This window comes from Miniopterus schreibersii, assembly GCF_964146895.1.
Source record: "Miniopterus schreibersii genome assembly, chromosome: 20".
NCBI classification, from domain to species: Eukaryota; Metazoa; Chordata; class Mammalia; order Chiroptera; family Miniopteridae; genus Miniopterus; species Miniopterus schreibersii.
This window is the reverse complement of record NC_138122.1, coordinates 84,012-101,968: the sequence shown is the minus strand read 5'-3', so window position 1 is coordinate 101,968 and position 17,957 is coordinate 84,012.

Genomic DNA, 17,957 nt, shown 5'->3' with positions numbered 1-17,957 from the left:
TTGATTAGACTGGCTTACTGCTTTTCAAATGTGTGTAGTCTATAGAGAAAAAAATCACTATAGAAATAAAACAAAGATTAAAGATGTAAGATATAAGTAAACAAGTTCTTACAGGAGATCCAAGAAGATCGAGGTTTGCAGGTATGAGGCCCTTGTTCTAGTAAAAGCTGTTGAGATGAGGAAGTGGTTTAAAATTTAGAGAAAATTTGAAACCAAGAGAAGAGAACATAGGACCAATACTCTGGTATAATCAATCATCAGTTTAGAATTAAGAAATTAAGGTGGGATAGGTAGAAAACAAACAGAGGGAAAGATTTCATTATGAAAAGTCATGAAACAAAGATTATTATTCTCTGTACCAGTTTAAAAAAAAAACCCCGGAGAGAAGTAAGTATGCAGTCAGCAGAGCGTGGCGTGACTGAAGAGCCTGCATGATGGACACGCTCCTTAGGACACTAGGGGAAGCTCTCTCCACCAGATGGAGCATTAGTGTCAGTATATATATTTTTTTAATGTCTTTATTGATTTCAGAGAGAGGAAGGGAGAGGGAGAGAAAGAGAGAGAAACATCAGTGATGAGAGAGTCATGGATTGGCTGCCTCCTGCATGCCCCCAGCTGGGGATGGAGCCTGCCATCCGAGCATGTGCCCTGACCAAGAATCAAACTGAGGTCTCCTGGATCATAAATTGATACTTAACCACTGAGCCACTGAGGGAGGGAGAGAGAGAGAAACATCGGTTTCTTGTTCCACTTACTTCTGCATTCATTGGTTAATTCTTGTATGCACCCTGACCCAGGATTGAACCTGCAACCTTGGCATATCAGGATGACACTAACCAATCGAGCCACTTGGGCAAGGAAGTAACTGTGTTTTTAAAAGAATAAAAAGGAACAAGACAAAAATGTATCCACTGTCACTACTTCTATTTAACATTGCTTTGGAGATTCTAGCCAGGGAAATTAGACTAGGGGAAAAAATAAAAGTCATCCAGATTAGAATGGAAAAAGTAAACCTGTCATGATTTGCAAATGACATGATCTTGTATATAGAAAAATCTAAGAAATTCATGCACCAAAAAAACCAAAACAAAACAAAAAAAACCCTAGACATAATACTAGCAAAAAAAATGAACAAAAGTGAAGGCTTGTACACTGAAATCTGAAAAGCATTGCCAAAAATATTAAAGATGACCTAAATACATGGAGAGATGTGATATGTTCATGAATTGAGAAACACAATATTGTTAAAATGGCAACAATTCACAGGCTCATCTATACATTTAACACAATCCTCTTTAGCATTTTTTCAGAAATTGGCAAGCTAATCATAACATTTGTATGGAAATGCTAAGGGCTCCAAATAACAAAAACAATCTTGAAAAAAAAGAGAACAGTCAGAAGAGTTAATTTCCCAATTTCAAAACTTCTGCAAAGCTACAATAATCAAGTCAGTGTGGTACTGGCATAAGAATACACATATGAGCCAATGCAATAGAATTGAGAATCAAGAAATAAACCATGTATATTTATGGTAAATTGATTTTTAACAAAGATACCAGGACAACTCAGTGGGGGGAGGACAGTCTTTTAACAACTGATTCTGGGACAATCAGATATCCATCTGTAAAAGGATGAACTTGGATCCTTATCTCACACCGTATACACAAAATTCAAAAGGAGTAATATATCTAAATATGAGACCTAAAACTATAAAACTCTTAGAAGAAATCATAGAAGTAAATCTTTGTGACCTTTGGTTAGGCAATGACTCCTCAGATATGAAAAAGCACAGCAATAAAAGAAAAAATAATACAATGTTTAAAACGTTTAAAACTTTCACATTTCAACAAACACGATCAAGAAAGTGAAAAGAGAAAGCCACAGACTGAGAGAAAATATTTACAATCATATCTCTGATAAGGCAGTTGTATAAAAAGTATATAAAGAATTCCTATAACTCAACAGTAAGAAGAAAAATGATCCAATGGGGGTGGGGGGGAATGAGCAAAAGATTTGAGTAGATATTTCACCAAAAAAGACCTACAAATGCCCAATAAGCACATGAAAAAATGCTCAGTCATTAGCAAAATGAAAATTAAAGCCACTTCACACCCACTAGAATGACTATAATAAAAAGGACATATAGAAACAAAAGGTGGCAAGAATATGCATTTCTTGTAGCAATGTAAAATGGTGCTGCTGCTTCAAAAATTTTTTTAAATAGACTTACCATCTGACCCAAAAATTTCTTTATCTGTATATACCCAGAGAAAATGAAAACATGTGCACACACAAAAACTTATAAACAGATGTTCATAACAGCATAGTCATAATAGCCCAAAAGTGGAAACAACCTGAATGTCTTATCAACCGGTGAATGGATAAATAAGCACTGGTATATCTATGCAATGTAATATTTTTCAGCCATAAGAAGGTATAAATTACTGATACATGTTCAACATGAATAAACTTCAGAAATGTTATGCTAAGCAAAACAAGCCAGATACAAAATACCTTATGTTGTATGGTTCCATTTATATGAAATTTGCAGAAAACCAAAATCTATACAGACAGAAAGTATATTTATGTTGCATGGTGTAGAAATGGTGACTGCAATGGACACAGATTTTTGGGGGGATAATAAAGTTCTAAAATTAAATTGTTGTGATGGTTGTACAACTTGGTAAATTAACTAAAAGCTACTAAATTATACATTTTATTTTAATATACATTATTAATACATGTATTAATTATACATTTTAATTCATGTATAATTTTATGTGGATTTTATTATTTTTTAATTATAACTCATTAATTAAAGGTGTTTTTAAAAGAGGGTAAAAAAGGTGATAACTGATATTTGCTAGTGGTGGGATTTTAGGCAGTCACTTATGGATTAATCCAGAAAATATTGATTAGGAATACTATGATAGATACTGGAAATACAAAGATGTCATAGTCCCTGCCTACCCAAAACTCATGGGGTGGAGAGTAGAGATAATGAATAAATTATAATATACTATGATAATTACCAAAATAAAAGTGTGTGCACAATGCTGTGGGAATTCAGAAGGAGCAGCTAACACTGTCTGGAGGATTCTGGGAAAGCTCCAGCAAGGAGGCAACAGTTGAGCTGGGTGCTGATCAGTGATCTGGGCTCACCAGGAGAGGAGGCAGGAGAGCACATGGGCAGAGAACAGTGATGTTTAGAACCTCTAGTGGCGATGTGTGGCATGACTATAGACATCATGAGGCCTTCAGTTGGGCTGAAGCACAGTAGGCAGAGGAAATGTGTAATGCTGGGGACCTTTGTCTTCAAAACAAAAAAGAGAGAAGCTGGGGACACATCCTGAAAGGCTGGTGTGTTAATAAATGTGGCCCTTCCTTGTAGGCAATGGTTGGCAATTATCGTCTCTTAGGCTGGGAAGAGGTGCCGTAACTTATAAAGCTATAATCAGTGCAACGTGAGGATGGAACGAGAGGATATAGCAGCATGGGGGAGGGGGGGACTAGACAGCAGACAATAAGCAGATAAATACTGAGGAGGCTTTAAATACAGGAGGGTATTTGGAGTTGAAAGGGGTATCTTAAGACCATAGTGTCGGCTATAGCACTGCAACAGCCCATTAGACAGGTCTGAGCTCAAAGTGGTCAACTACAAAGACAAACCCAAAACCTCTCCAGTTTGCATTGGGCCATCCCCAAGCCAGCCCCTGGGGACAGAAAAGGAAGAGAAGAGGGAACCACCCCCACCCACAGGTCTGTGGTGCGGGCACTGGGCCAGGTGGCGGGCATGTGCGGTGGACACCCTCCCCCCAAGCCCCCTCTTCTGAAAAGACCAACCCAGAAGACTCCTTCCTACAAATGAGACTAAAAGGGAGTCATCTATCCTGCATCAAATTGGGAGAGCTCCTGTTCCCTCAGTTTGATCCTGAGGTAGGAACCGCCGCCATTTTAGGAAGATTCCCCATTTCAGGTATCAGGTTACCTGCCTGACTGTATATGTAACCTTATCTAATCTCTGTAACCCCAGCCACTATTTTCTCGCCAAAAGCAGGCCCAACCTACGACCCTATAAAGCTGACCTAAGCCCTTTGTTCGGGGCCCAGAATTTGGAGACTGCCTCCTCTGGGACCGCATGCGTTAAATAAAGTTATCCTTTCGCCTCCTCTGGTGTACGGCCTGAGTCTTTTCCGCTACAATCCAAGGGAAGGAAAACAAAATCTAGATGCAAAAGCACAAAGTCGGATGCTTTGTAAGGAAAATGTTTCTGTGCTGCTTCTCAAAATGCAGATAGTTTAGTTGGAAAAGATTTTTAGAATAATATGCTTTGTAGCAACTGTTTCCTTTCACCACTGACTTTTCGGAGACACCATCATGTAATTGAAGAAATGTTAGCTTTACATTCACATCCAGCCCCAAGGATCTAAGAGGAGCTTCAATTTAGGCCCAGACTAGATGGACTCACCAAAGAGATTTGTGTCCCAAGTCTTCCGAGAGGGTGACTGAAGAACATTCCCAGGAAAGAGCAGCAGAATCTCCTCCTTCTCTCCTAGAATTGCTAATACAAGGACTCAGCTACTTGACCATCCCTGGTAGCCACTTCCCCTCCCCTTCCCCTGATGCCTGATCCAACAAGACTGACCAGAGGTGCTTCAACAGGAGAAGGAAGGTAAGTGTCCCTACCAGAGGTACAGGGAAACACACTGTCACCTTAGAAGAAATAAATTATTGAGATTCCCAAGACTAAAATAACTTTTTTCAACAAACCATCTTGGCTTCGAAGAGAATGAATAAATTTCTGTCTGACATAATGGGAGATGGAGATGAGTATGGATGAACAGTTAAATGATTCAGAAGCTGACAATGTCAATATCATAGATAAAATCCTCCCAGGAACATTACAGTATTGAACAGTGAAATCTAGCATGCTTCCTTCCTCTTCATGCAAATATGAAAGGCCTGGGACACACTTCAGTCACATGGCCCTGGGGGAAGATGAAAACCAGATTTCTAGGCCAGAGAAAGACTCAGAGCCATCACCATGGGAGGTTGATGCTATGAGCATGACAACTGGTAGGAAATGAGAAGATAATAAGACCCTGACCCACGAGGCCAGTTCCCCGACTCTACCTGGCTGTATTACAATCCTTAGAAGAGCCCATGCTTTCACCAATACTGGCCAAGTGCCACCCAGGTACATTAGAGTCCCTGCCACCTCAAAAGCAGGGTCAGCTGGGCCAGTGCTAAGATGGAGTGTGGCAACCCTGCCAGCAAGGGTCTGTTTGCTTCCTCAGCCATAATGTGAGCCAAGAAACTGGAAATGCACAGCTAGGAGGTGGGCCTCTGGATAAAGCCAACCACCCCCTCACAGGAAGCTGGAAGAACTTAGTCGGTCATAGGAATTCAACCCTCTCATCTTACCTCCACCTCCCCACCTGCAGGCCCATACCTGTCAAAATGAACGACTCAAGTCCCAGAACTGAAGGGAGCACCACTGCTATTACTCAGAGTTCAGTGCAGATGTCAGAAGCTGCGCTTGGTGTTTCAAGCAGGAGCAGGTGCTTACGAAGCTTTGGGAATGGCTGCAGTTGCAGAAATCAGAGGCACCACATTAAACACCACAGCAGCTGCAGTCCAAGGCCAGGAAGCGGTAGAAAACCACACGGCTCACAAGTACACCATGCTCGTTAAGCAGGTGACTGGACTGTGGGGTGTAGCGTTTGGCCTCTGCACAAACTTGTGTCTGCTGGACCCTACACATAACTGCCACCACCACTGAAGAAAAGGGTCTTCTGCCCCTTCTGGCTTCCAGTCTCACATCCACATAGCTCATTATGAGAATCTTACTTATAGCAGCAAGGGAATCTGGGAAAGTTTAGTTCTCATGCCCCTGCAGGAAAGGGGTTGCAAAAGTGGTGGACATGATCCTTAGGCCATCACACCACTCTTTCTATGAGACCCTCAGAGGTCTCTGGTCCCAGGAAATGACTAAGAATGAAACCACAAGAAGGTCTCTGGCAAAGAATGAAAGACAACAAAGTTGCAAGCCCACGCAATCCAGATAACCCTCAACCAAGTTAGAAACAAAGGCAGCTGCTTCCTATTGGCCCCACCCAAATCCTGGGAAGACCCTCTGGGTCATGAGCTACTAAGAGGCCCAGGAAAACCATGAGGAAACAGTGCCACAGGTGGGGGACCCTGGTCTGGACGCATGGTGGGAGTAGGATGAGGGTTGGGGAAGAGGGGCTTAGATAAAGCTGAACAGGGCTAAAAGCTCCCATTTCAAATTCAGCTGGGACCGGTCTACTCTAACTCATTTTATATAGAGATTTCCCATAAGATTTTATTTGGGCAAGACACAGACATATAAAATAAATAACACAGGAAGGGTCGCATTTGAAAACCCCATTTTGCATCACACCTGACAAAGCCTACCCATCTTCAGCCCTTCAGTGACACACTCACATGCTACACATAGTGAAAGCATGTGTCAGAGTGCAGGAAGCCCCCTACTCACCAGACCAGGAGTAGAGGGGAGCAGAACAAAGGACCACGGCCTGCTGATGGCCCTGCACCCAGACCAGGAGGGAAAATGGAGACGACAGCAGGAAGGACAGCACAAAGGGTGAGGATTCAAAGTGGCAGGCAGGCCCGGGAGGGGGCGCGGGAGTGAAGCAGTGATGGTATTCAGAGGATGTGAGCAAAAGCATTGTTTCCCTGACATAACATTGTGGGAAAGAGCCTACACGAAAAAGCTATTTATTTTCACATAATTCATTTACAATTAATTATTTTCTTACATCTCATTGTGTTATAAAACTCTACACCTACCCCAAGCATTGCTGGATAAACCCAAAGTCATTAGAATCAATACTGACTTCTATTCTGAACATCTCTTCCTGGTTTGGGCCTATCAAGGCCAGACCAGAGCGTGGGGGACAGAAATGGCAGTCCTGCACGTCCAAGGGGTCAGGATCTTGGCCTGGCTCCTCCGTCCGTTACAGGAGCGGTGTCTCTGTTTGGGGAGCCAGAACCAGCACCTCAAGTAACAGGAGTCCAGAGAGGCATGGAGGCACTGCTGGCTACCATCTGGTTGTGGTGGGAGTGTCCAGGGCCAGGGAGCCACAGCTCAGCAGAGATGGGCCTGTCCAGACCAGGGACTTGGAGTTGTAGAACCACAGCACTGGGAGGCAAAGGAAAAGGGTCTCAAGGCACAGCAGGACCCACTGGATACTTTAAGGCCCCCAGTGCCAGCAAAGCTTCATTTCATCTCCCTTCCTTAAAGACCATTCTTTAAAATATGTTAATCAGTTTCTCGTGTCTTTGGCCCTTGTTACCACTGATACAACAAATGCAAGCACTAACACTAACACATTGGGCTTGGTTCAATTATTAAAACTCTACATGTAAAAAGGCTCAACTCAGGTTTGCTTATCATTAGCCTCTAGGCGTTCTCAGGCAGGGACCGTCCTCACTGACCACACAGAGAGGCACAGCCAAACCAGAAGGAGTCCTCTCTGGGTTTCTGGCTCTCTCTCATACCCCAGTTCAGCTCTGGTGTGAACACCAGGCAAGGCATCCCAGGTCAAGACAGTGTGAGCTGAGGGGCCCATGACCTGGTCCTTTCAGCTCAGCTATAAAGGGCCCTATTCCATGACTCCCTTGAAAGGAAATGGTCCAGATTGAGAATGTTCTAAACAGATCAATTTATCCCTCCATCAATAAAGGATGGTTGAGGAGTCAGGCACCAGGGGCAACACTGAGACCAAAACGATCTGTCCCTGTCCTCCAGGTGCCATTTGACTGCCAGCTTCTCTCAATTTAAAAAGGCAAATCCCACAGCATCAAACTTTTCAGTGGCTTTCTCCTTCCCTCAGGCTTGAGACTCCACCTGTTTACTTTTCTGGACCCATCTCACTGCAGTCCCCCTTGACCTCCCAGGTTCCAACCAGACTTACTTTCTCTGGGTTTCTTTAACATGTTCACTCTCTTCAGACCAGACTTTCATAGTGTTCCCTTTGCCTGGAACTCTCTCCTCCTTGTTCAGTTATTCATTCATTCAAAATTTATTATTGTGCATTCGTGCAGGCCCTGGATCCCTGGATCTCCTGACCCAGACTCAGAAGCTCTAATCATTGGGCTCCACTTTGTCAGGCTTCTTACTCAGCATCAGCCTTTCTCTGGGAGGTTTTTCCTAACTGACTGCCCTCCACCAACCCCACCCCAACACACACACACACTCTAAGTTGAGTAGTAACCTCCAACAGACACACATGCACATTCCCACAGCAACCTACACTTGGATTGCTGTCAGGAACCAGCCTGAAAGACAAACAAACCTGAGTTCGAGTGGTGGGAATGAAAGAGACAAACGCAGTTATGGGATCGGGAGGGCTGCCCTCCGATGAGGGGCAGCCCCCAATGGCTTCAACGCCTTTATTATAGAGTGAGTAACAAACAACCGGTAAGGAGGGGAGGGTGATACAGAGTAGTTCTTTCCAGGCTGCACAAACACACTTTCAGTGTAAACGTCCTGCGTCCTGCATGAACTCAGACCTTTTAACTATCTTCATTTCAGCTCCCCACAGGAACCTGTGGGGAGGGTTGAGTCCCTGGCTCCAGGCCCTCAGGCTACGTGGACCATGTCCAGACACGTTACCGGCTCCCAACAGATTGCAGGTAATCAATTCAAAATCCAGCTTCCTCCCCAGGCTGAGCTCCATGAAGGCAGTGTCTGTCTGGTTCACTCCAAAGTCACAACAACTCAATAAGTTTGGGTAGAACTGAATTAGATCAGATCCCAAATCTCTCAGGTGTAGTTCTTCCAACATCCTTACACCCCACAGACCGGGCTGGGTCACCACCTCCCCTTTCCGTCTTGGATCCACCCCCTAGGCATCTCAGACAATGTATATTGTATGTTCAGTGGTCACCAGCCCCCTGTAAAATGTGGGGGCTCAATAAGTCCATTCTTACAGACTTGCCTTCAACTCTGTAAAACTCTGAAATTCTCCTTGAGCTGTGATGGAGAAAGGGCTGGCAAATTAAGTTCTTTACAACTTTTTTTTTCAGTCTCATTCTACTTTTCCCTAACTTTTAACAGATCCATCCATGCCCCTGCCATCACCACCATTTGCTAACAAAGACAGACAGGTTGCCCTTAATGAAGCCTTTAGGAATTACCTTTAATCTGGATGCGTCTGTGTCACAGTGGACAGAAGATCATTGCCAAGGGTTGTGAGAGGCAGCTCCATGAGGACAGATGCAGGCGATGGGTCCTGCCTGGCCCAACCCAGCAACCCCACCTCACATTTCCTCTGGTAGGAACCTTAGAAAGGTTGTCAGGTTTGATGATTCTCCAGTGATTTTCTTCCTCCTCCAGAGTATGATCTCAAGTCCTTTCCAAGGCCTGCAGGGTGCTTCAGGACCACATGGTACCCTGCCTCCACTTCTGACCTCATCTCTTGCCATTCTGCCCTCACACTTTCCCACACATCAATTGGTCTGTGTTTCCAGAATAAAACTTAGAATCTTTACACCAGCATGTACTTTGGGGTCAGACAGATGTAGGTTTGAGTCCCAGGTTAAAGTACTTTCCTACTTCATGCCCTCAGATCAGGAGACTCTCTAAGCCTTTGTTTTTTCTACCTGCCTGGACTCACTGAAAGCAGGAGTGTTTCACACATACAGTGTCTGGAACATGAGAAATTTACTGTTGAAAGACAGAAAATATATTAAAGAACCACATCAAAAAATTTTAAAAAATTCCTGATAGAAGGTCCTTATCCCACACTACATGGAATCAAATCCTGGCTCCACCCCTGAAAACTCATGTGACCTCAGAAGCATTTCTTTACTTCTGTGTCTCAATTTCTTCTGTAAAGTTTGCAATATAAGGATTGTTTTCGATGGTTAAATAAATATCTCACTTGAAACAAGATTAGGGACATAGAAAGTGCTTGCCAAATGTTACCATCATTATCAACTTCATCAAATCAGGATAGTGGTACCTCACTTTGGGTTTTTCAATTTTGAGTGAGAAAATCATGCTTTAAGCTTTATTGTTGGCAAAGAAAGAAAAACTGGAAACTCCTTCTGTGGTAGGGAGAAACAGAAATGAGAAATGCAAACCTGTGAATTCCTGCATTTCTGATCTGGGAAGGATGAGTTTGGTTCTGATTTTATCCATGAGGAAGTGGGGGGGGGGGTAAGGTGTCTTTGAGCCTCATTTTAGAGTCTGTTTATTGAGAGTAGGACCAAGGCTGCAGGGGTTGCTATGGTCAAGATGCAGGTGAAAACTAACAGTTTTTGGAAGGCAAAAAGGAGGATAATTTAGTTAGGAAAATGGTCAACAGGGTGTACATAAGTTTGGTGAGCAACACATCAAAGCAGTCAGCTGTGAGGCCCAAAGAAACTGAGTTTCTAATGAAACCGGCTTGCTTGCCTTAAGAGATGCCTGCTGCACTTTGCACACAACCAGAAAGCTCCAGGCAGCCTGAAATCATGTAGGGGTGGGGAACGTTTTATGTGCCAAGGTCCATTTGGATATTTATGACGTCGTTCTCACACCATACAAAATCATCAACTTAAAGATTAGCTATTAAAAAATCTCCTAGATTAATTGAATTTTGAGTCCCACCTCAGTTGACTTGGTAGGGCCAGACCAAATGATTTTTCAAGCTGTGTATGGCCAGTGGGCCAGGCATGCCTCACCCCTGTAATGAAGGAAAACCTGGCACAGCTACTAGTGAGGTGAAGGAGAGCAGTGGTCTGGGCTTGGGGAGGGGAGAGGGCGGGGGGAGGCATTGCAAACATGTCTTTTCTTTTTCTTTCTTTACTTTAAAGTATTTATTATTTCAGAGAGAGGAAGGGAGAGAGAGAGAAACATGAATGATGAGAGCCGCTGACTGGCCGCCTCCTGCACAGCCCCTAGTGAGGGCTGAGGCTGCAGCCCAGGCCTGCGCCCTGAGGAACCCAGCCTCCACTTCCGGGATCCCAGGTTAACGCTCAGCCACTCCGCCGGCCGCCAGCCAATCATACGCTTATTCTGTGAGGCGGGCACAGAACGAAAATTCTGCATGATTGGTCTCTGGTAACCAGGTGACCGCAGAATGTGTTCTGATTGGCCGGCGCCAGCAAGGAGAATCCTCTTCCGTTGAGAATGCTCCTTAGTTGGCCCCGAAGGAGCAGCAGCTTTGGTTGTGTTCTTTTCCCCAAGTGGTTGTCCTTCTCAGCACTGGTCTGTTTCCTGCCGCTTTTAAGTATGTTTGGTTGGTAGCGGTCCTCACATACTAGTCAAATAGAGGGAGGCGGTGGTACCCACCAGAGCCTGTGTGGCTGGGCCCTGAGCCCTGTGGGGCCCCGAGCCCGGCAGCCAGGCCATCAGGGAGCTAGTCTGTGCCTGCCTGAGGGTGCCAGCTGTGTCATCGTTGTGGGGGAGGGACTGCTGAAGGCGGGGAAGGCAGGTGACAAGTTAAGGTGTTAACAGAAGCAAGGCGTGAAGGCACATAGCGGGCAATGAGCTGAGCTGTTGCTCGAAGCCCAATGCCAGCCCCAAGCTGGGCCGAAGCTCAGACTACAAGCCCGAAGTTCCTGAGGTGACAGCTGGCAACACGGTGACAGTAGCAGCATCGCCCGCTTCCCTGAAGCCCAAGTTGGATGTTGGAGGCAGTGAGCAACAGCATCTACAGCAAATCATTGACCTGCAGAGGCTCAAAGGTAAGGAGGCCTTGGACATGGTGCACTCGCAGGTGTACCTCTGGATTTTGTTGTTCCCTGGGTCCCTGGGGAGGCACCTACGGCCTCAGGCTCCTTCTTGTCTGGAGCCAACTTTTTCATGGCTGAATATCAGGGACCAATGCTGGCTAGGCCTGGCACCCCGCCCCTTCTGTTTCCCCCTTCAGTCCAGCCAGTTTTTTTGCTGTACTACCTGAAAGCTCAGGTCTTTCCCTTATTTTCATTTTTTGATCTTGGCTAGGACACTCCAGTCCTCAGTCATTCTTGTTTATATCACCAGTTAGCTTTTTGTGAGACGTTATGAAACTTTTGGGAATGTTTTCTTCCTTTTGCAATGAAAACTTTAATGCCTCACTATTGGAGGATCCATTTTATTTATCCATTCTTAACTTTCCAGATGGTACCTAAGTGAAGGAACCAGATAGAAGCTTGGTGGTACCCTTGCTCCCACCTGTTAAGGTAGTTAATATTCAGGACAGTTGAGGAGCAAAGAATTTAAAATTTGTTCTTTAAATTCAAAATAGAGACTGACATGGGAGAGTCTATATAGTGTCAAGGGAGCTGTTTTCAGTTTTCTAGATAGAAGTTGTCTCATTCTTTCCAACTATAATTTGAACACAGAAGGAAAGAACATTGTGGAAAGTAAAATATAAAATAAATGAACAATGTGAAATGTTATTCCCAGCACTGTACATCATAATTTTTGTTCATTTGTTTTTACCCAAAACAGAACCCATGGAGTTCTGATTACTTGAAAATTTCCACTTTTACACAAATGTGGTTTTAGTCTTGAATGACTTCACAGATTTTCCTTTTACATCTCCTATTCTAAAGAAAGGTGGTATGGTTCATGAGATTGTTTGTTGGTCAACCTTTTCAAAAAAGAAACAAATTTATACTTTAATTTGTAATATAAAATTTTGGACGTTAAGATGCCAGATCTTGCACAAGAATGTTTGTCTCCATGGCTACCTCTGCCTGCCACCCCCCAGCCCCCAGTCCCTATCCTCCCCCCACCAATAGAATCCTGTTCAACTTTAAGGCTTTTGAGGTCAAAGTTTTAAAGACCAAATGGGTGGGGGAGAGGCAGAGAAGAGGGAGAAGAGAGGGAAAAGAGAGGAAACGGTTGATTTAAAATAATTCTGGGTAACAATGTGGCTCATGAACACTGTGGTCTTTGAAATAGAAAACATTCTGTCATAAAGATGTTAAAACTCTATTTGCCCATTTGTTTCATTTAAATGCCAAATTAGCTGTGGCCCGTGTGGCTCAGTTGGCTCAGCGTCACCCCATGCACTGAAAGGTTGCAGATTCAATTCCTGATCAGGGCACATGCCTGGGTTTCAGGCTCCATCCCCAGTTGGTGGTGTGCAGGAGGCAGTTGATCCCACACAAGTGTAATGTGTAGCCCAGATTCTGCAGCTTTCTTAAATTTTGGGAAAATGTTGGGTCAGTTTCAAAAATCTCAAGGCAATGTTAAATTTGACATTTAATTATATTTCTATAGTCTACACAAATTATGTCCATTTAATAATCTTCAGTGAATGAAAAGCCAATTACAACATTTTACTTCTAAAATTTTTAACTCTAGGAAGTCAGCTTGTGGAATGCCTCCATTTTCTAAACATGCTTTTGTTTTCAATTGCCTTTTTTTTGACTGAAATTATTAGGTTTCAATCTATGGTCGTTGCTGGGATTCCATTTCTTTAACACAGTCTAATAGCTTACAAGCAACACAGACCGTGAAATTCACATAGGCTGGGACAGTGTCTCTGGAAGAAACACTCTGAGGATGTGCTGCCATGGGAGTTTTCACAGCAAAGGGTGATGTTTCTCTGGGTAACCTCAGGCAGGGAAGCAGGAACCTAGGCGGGGCAGTCAAGCCTGTGCCCCAGCACAGGAAGGCAACGTCTCAGACATTCATTTCTGCTCAGATGTTGCCTTTTTTGTGCAATACTGTTTGGGGTTCACTAGGCTGGACTTGGTGGTCTTGGGAAACCCTGAACTCATGTGTACTTTCTTTTTATTGATTTATGATGGTTGGAAATTTCCAGTCTGGACAAGTTCACATTGGAGGGACGAGGGGCAAAAGGTGTTCTGAGAGGGCGCAGGCGAGCATGAGAAAATACATGAGGGGCAGACTTACAGCACCAGGTGTTTCCAAGGGCTTCCCTATCACACGACTGATCATTTCCAAATTTTCTAGATTGATCACATGCTCAGTTGCTCCAAGAACCTAGACTTGGCTTTTAAGCTCAGTAGGAGCTAGTGGTGTACAATGAGTGGGCACTGCCCCTCGACACATACAACTTCCCCATGGCTTTCACCTGACACCAGCTCTTCAATTTCAGAATGGTGGGGTAGGGCCCCTGTCAAGCCTGGGATTCCTATTGAGAATGCAAAGAATATGTTCCCCTTCCAATTTGTGGGAGCAGGACTTTATTCTATATCCCTGGAATCACTTCAAAGATGGAAATTATGTCTTTCTATCCCAGGCACTAGGACCTCAAAATCTGGGAGCAGGGTACTCAAAGTAGCATGGAACACTGGCTGGCAAGGACAGGGCATGGGCCTTGGGAAGCACAGGTTTTTTACAATAGCATGGGGAGTTAATTTCCCCAGGGCAGGGTCATTCAATCCTTAATCGTAGGCACAATATTCACTAAGCAATCCTGTAAGTCTCTCCAAACAGTGAGGTAGTGGGGCTGGGCACCAATTCAGGACAGCAATTTTCCTCCGAAGCACCAGGGACTCTTTTGCTAATGCTCAAGTGAGTTAAAGGCTCCTCCAGGGCCTGGGTACTCCCCAGTAATGAATGCATCACCTTGTGCAGTGTCTCTGGGGAACCTGCACAGAGATGGATGTTTTCAAAGTTGAGCAGAAGGATTAATTCCAAGCTGTGAAACAGATCACCATCTCAAATCAAGAAAATTTTTTTTGTAGTAACCAGCAACTTCCCCAGGTTGGCTGGTGTCGACCCCCCCACATGGTAACAAATTTACCAAGGTAAGGAGGGTGCTTTACCTGAGCACATATTATCCACAGTAGCATAGAAGGAGCTGCCAAAGTAGCACAGGGTGAGGTTGTTGTCTCCACAATAATGTGGATCATTTGCTGCTGGCTACACCTGGAATGCCTGGGTTTTCTTATTAGTAGCTGTAGCTTTCTCCCCAACATATGGGGTCTGAAGCAAGGGTTCTCCCTCCAGATAACAGTATTGTCAAAATTGCAAGGGGGCCTTTATTAGTGTGAATGTTTGGGGTCACACCTAAGGCATAGGTAACCCCATCAAACTATGTCACACAGAGAACCTTGTTTGTGGAGAGCATGACCAGGACTGGGATTTTTTCCATGTATGCATAATAGTGACTCTTTCTGCCTTTGGGTAATATTCTGTTTGTGTATTTCTATCCTGCAGTTCCAAAGAACCAGTAGCCCTGAGGAAGTGTTTTTTTTATTTTTCTGTCTTCATTTAGGGTTTGTGTTATCAATTTTTGCTACTGGGTTTGTCCAAAGAGAAGGGGCAGGGGAAGTAATGTTTGGAGGCAAAAGAAAAGAGAGGCAAACCTGAGACAGGCTGCCTTCACAAAACGTCTTCCCACCAGGTACTGTTAGGCTGGCTGAGGAGGAACACACGAGGCCAGATGAGAAGATAAAGACAATTTTATTAGGGCATCTGAATACAGATGGTTAAAGCATTTGAATACAGATGGGCTGAGCTGAAGTGGAGTCAGCCGGAGTGGTTGGGAGGAATTCTCTTTATAAGGTTAGGGAGGGAACTTTCTGGTGAGGGCATAGTTTTTCTGAGCTGGAGTAGAAAGTATTGAATATAAGGAACAGGTTGTTGCTTGAGATCATCTAAAAGTTACTTTCTCATGCAGGGAGTGAAAGTTGCCGGGCATGATGAACAGAATGTGGCTAGTGAAGTGAATTCATCTAAAAGTTCCATTCTCATGCTGTGGAGGGGCGAGCCCTCAGGAACATTAAGTTTTTGTCCAAACCTACCACTAACCAGGCCCTAGCCTACATAGTTTTGGAGATCAGCCATAACATGTTTTAATCTGGTGGTGGCTAACAGGAACTCAAAAAACAGTGCCTTGAATTCAAGTTCTGCATCAAGGAGCTGACTCATACATAAATAAATCCTTGAGAGAAACAGAAAGAGATTGAGAAAGTTGGAGGCGGAGGAAGAAAAATGTAAGGAGTGAGTGACTGACAGGTTAAGAGCCAGCCAAAAAAGCAACCAACCATTATTTTTTTATTGATGTTTATGAATATACTTTTATTATTGTTCAAAATATTACAGATGTCCCCTTTTCTCCCCAATGACCCATTCCACCCAGCCCCAACCCCTCCCCCAGTCCCTCACCAGACCATTGTCTGTGCGCTTGGGTTGTGCATATATGCATATAAATTCTTTGGTTAATCTCTCCCTCTCCACCCACCTACCCCCCCCCCCCATCCCTCTGAGATTCATCAGTCTCATTCTTGCTTCCATGTCATTGAGTCATTTCTGTCCATCAGTTTATTAAGTTCTTTAGATTCCACATATAAGTGAGATCATGTGATGTTTGTCTTTCTCTGCTTATATACTTTAAACATACCCTTACTTTCAAGAAACACACCTTCAACAAATCATAAGGCATTATATCAACATTTCCAAATTGCACTTTATAGACTTCGTGCAATTAAAGCTAAAAGTAAGCGAACTTGTCCAATAATTAAAGTTTGAGCACTTCATGTGTGAGGACCCACCAAGACAGAGGCAGGCCCCTAGGCCCCGGGGCAGGACAAAAGGCATACATGAGTGACTCAGTAAACTGCAGAGGATGGAGGCAGTTCCAGGAATTAACTTAAATCGGTGGGTTTGACAAATACCAGGTGCACTCCAGCTTCAGGCACCTGTGGTTGAGAAACATCCTGAGCCCACCCTTCCTAAAGAATTTATAACCCATGTAACTTTGTAACTGACAATGATTGCTTGCTCACTGTAACCCTATATAAGCTTGTGGTAAATTTAGATCAGGGTTCAAGTCAGAATTCCACTGCATTGGATACGACCGAACCCCAGCTAGCTGGAATAAAAGTCCCTTTTGCTGTTACATTATCAGCTCTGGAGTGATTATTTTTCCGCCACATAGGGGATCTGATTCTCGGACATAACATTTGGGGGCTCTTCCGGGATCCCCAGGCAGAGGATCAGGCAACCCTCCACTGCTGATATAGGGACATACTCTGTAGGGAGCCGCGGTTACTTGGGGGCAACTCTTAGGGGCCGAGAGGCCCGAGTGGATCGATAGAGCGATCCGTCTGACCCTAGGCAAGGGAGCCTAGGAAGGTCCCGTAAATCCTGGCAGTGTGCCTGTGCGGACGCGGGGAAGGCCACCGGGGGAGCTGGGGAGACGTCCCCGAGGCTCCAGAACCCGCTAGAGAACGGTGGGCACCGTTCGGTAAGAGTGGGTAGGAGAGAGAAATTACGGGAACGCGCTGGCGTTTTGTTTTCTGTTCACTGTTGTCTACATCATGTCAAATTTTTGTTGTCGCCTTTGTTACAAGTTTGCTCTGTTTAGGTATCTTTGGACCCTTCGTCTGGGACCTGGCTATGGGACAGACCCAGTCCACCCCACTCTCTGTCTTTGTTGACCATTTTTCCGAGTTTAGGTCCTGAGGACAAAATTATGGCATGGAAGTCCGTAAGAGAAAACTACAGACCTTCTGTTCGGTAGAATGGCCGACGTTTGGGGTAGGGTGGCCACCCAAGGGGACATTCTATGTCCCCACAATTAAGAAGGTCCAGGAAATTGTAAACCGAGGTGGACCCCACAGACATCCTGACCAATTCCCATATATTCTCATACGGCAGGTGATGGTTGAAAGCCCCCCATCCTGGTTAAAACCTTTTTTGCCTCCCGAACCAACAGGAGCCCAGGTGCTGGCAGTGACCGCGAAGACTCAGCCTATGGACTCCCACGGCCCGGTGCCAGCGCCATCAGCTCCTCCTAAACCTATTCTCTCCGATGATGGCATTTATCCTTCCCTCATAGATCTAGATGTAGAGGAGGTCCTCCCCCCCTTATGCTCCTCCACCGGCAGGACCAGAAGCTGTAGTCTCCAGTTCAGGGCCCCGGGGGGACAGCATTGCCGAACAACTGCGGAGACCACGGCGCCAAGAAGACCCAGGAGAGGGAGAGGGCCCTTCCTCTACAGTTGCTCTCCCT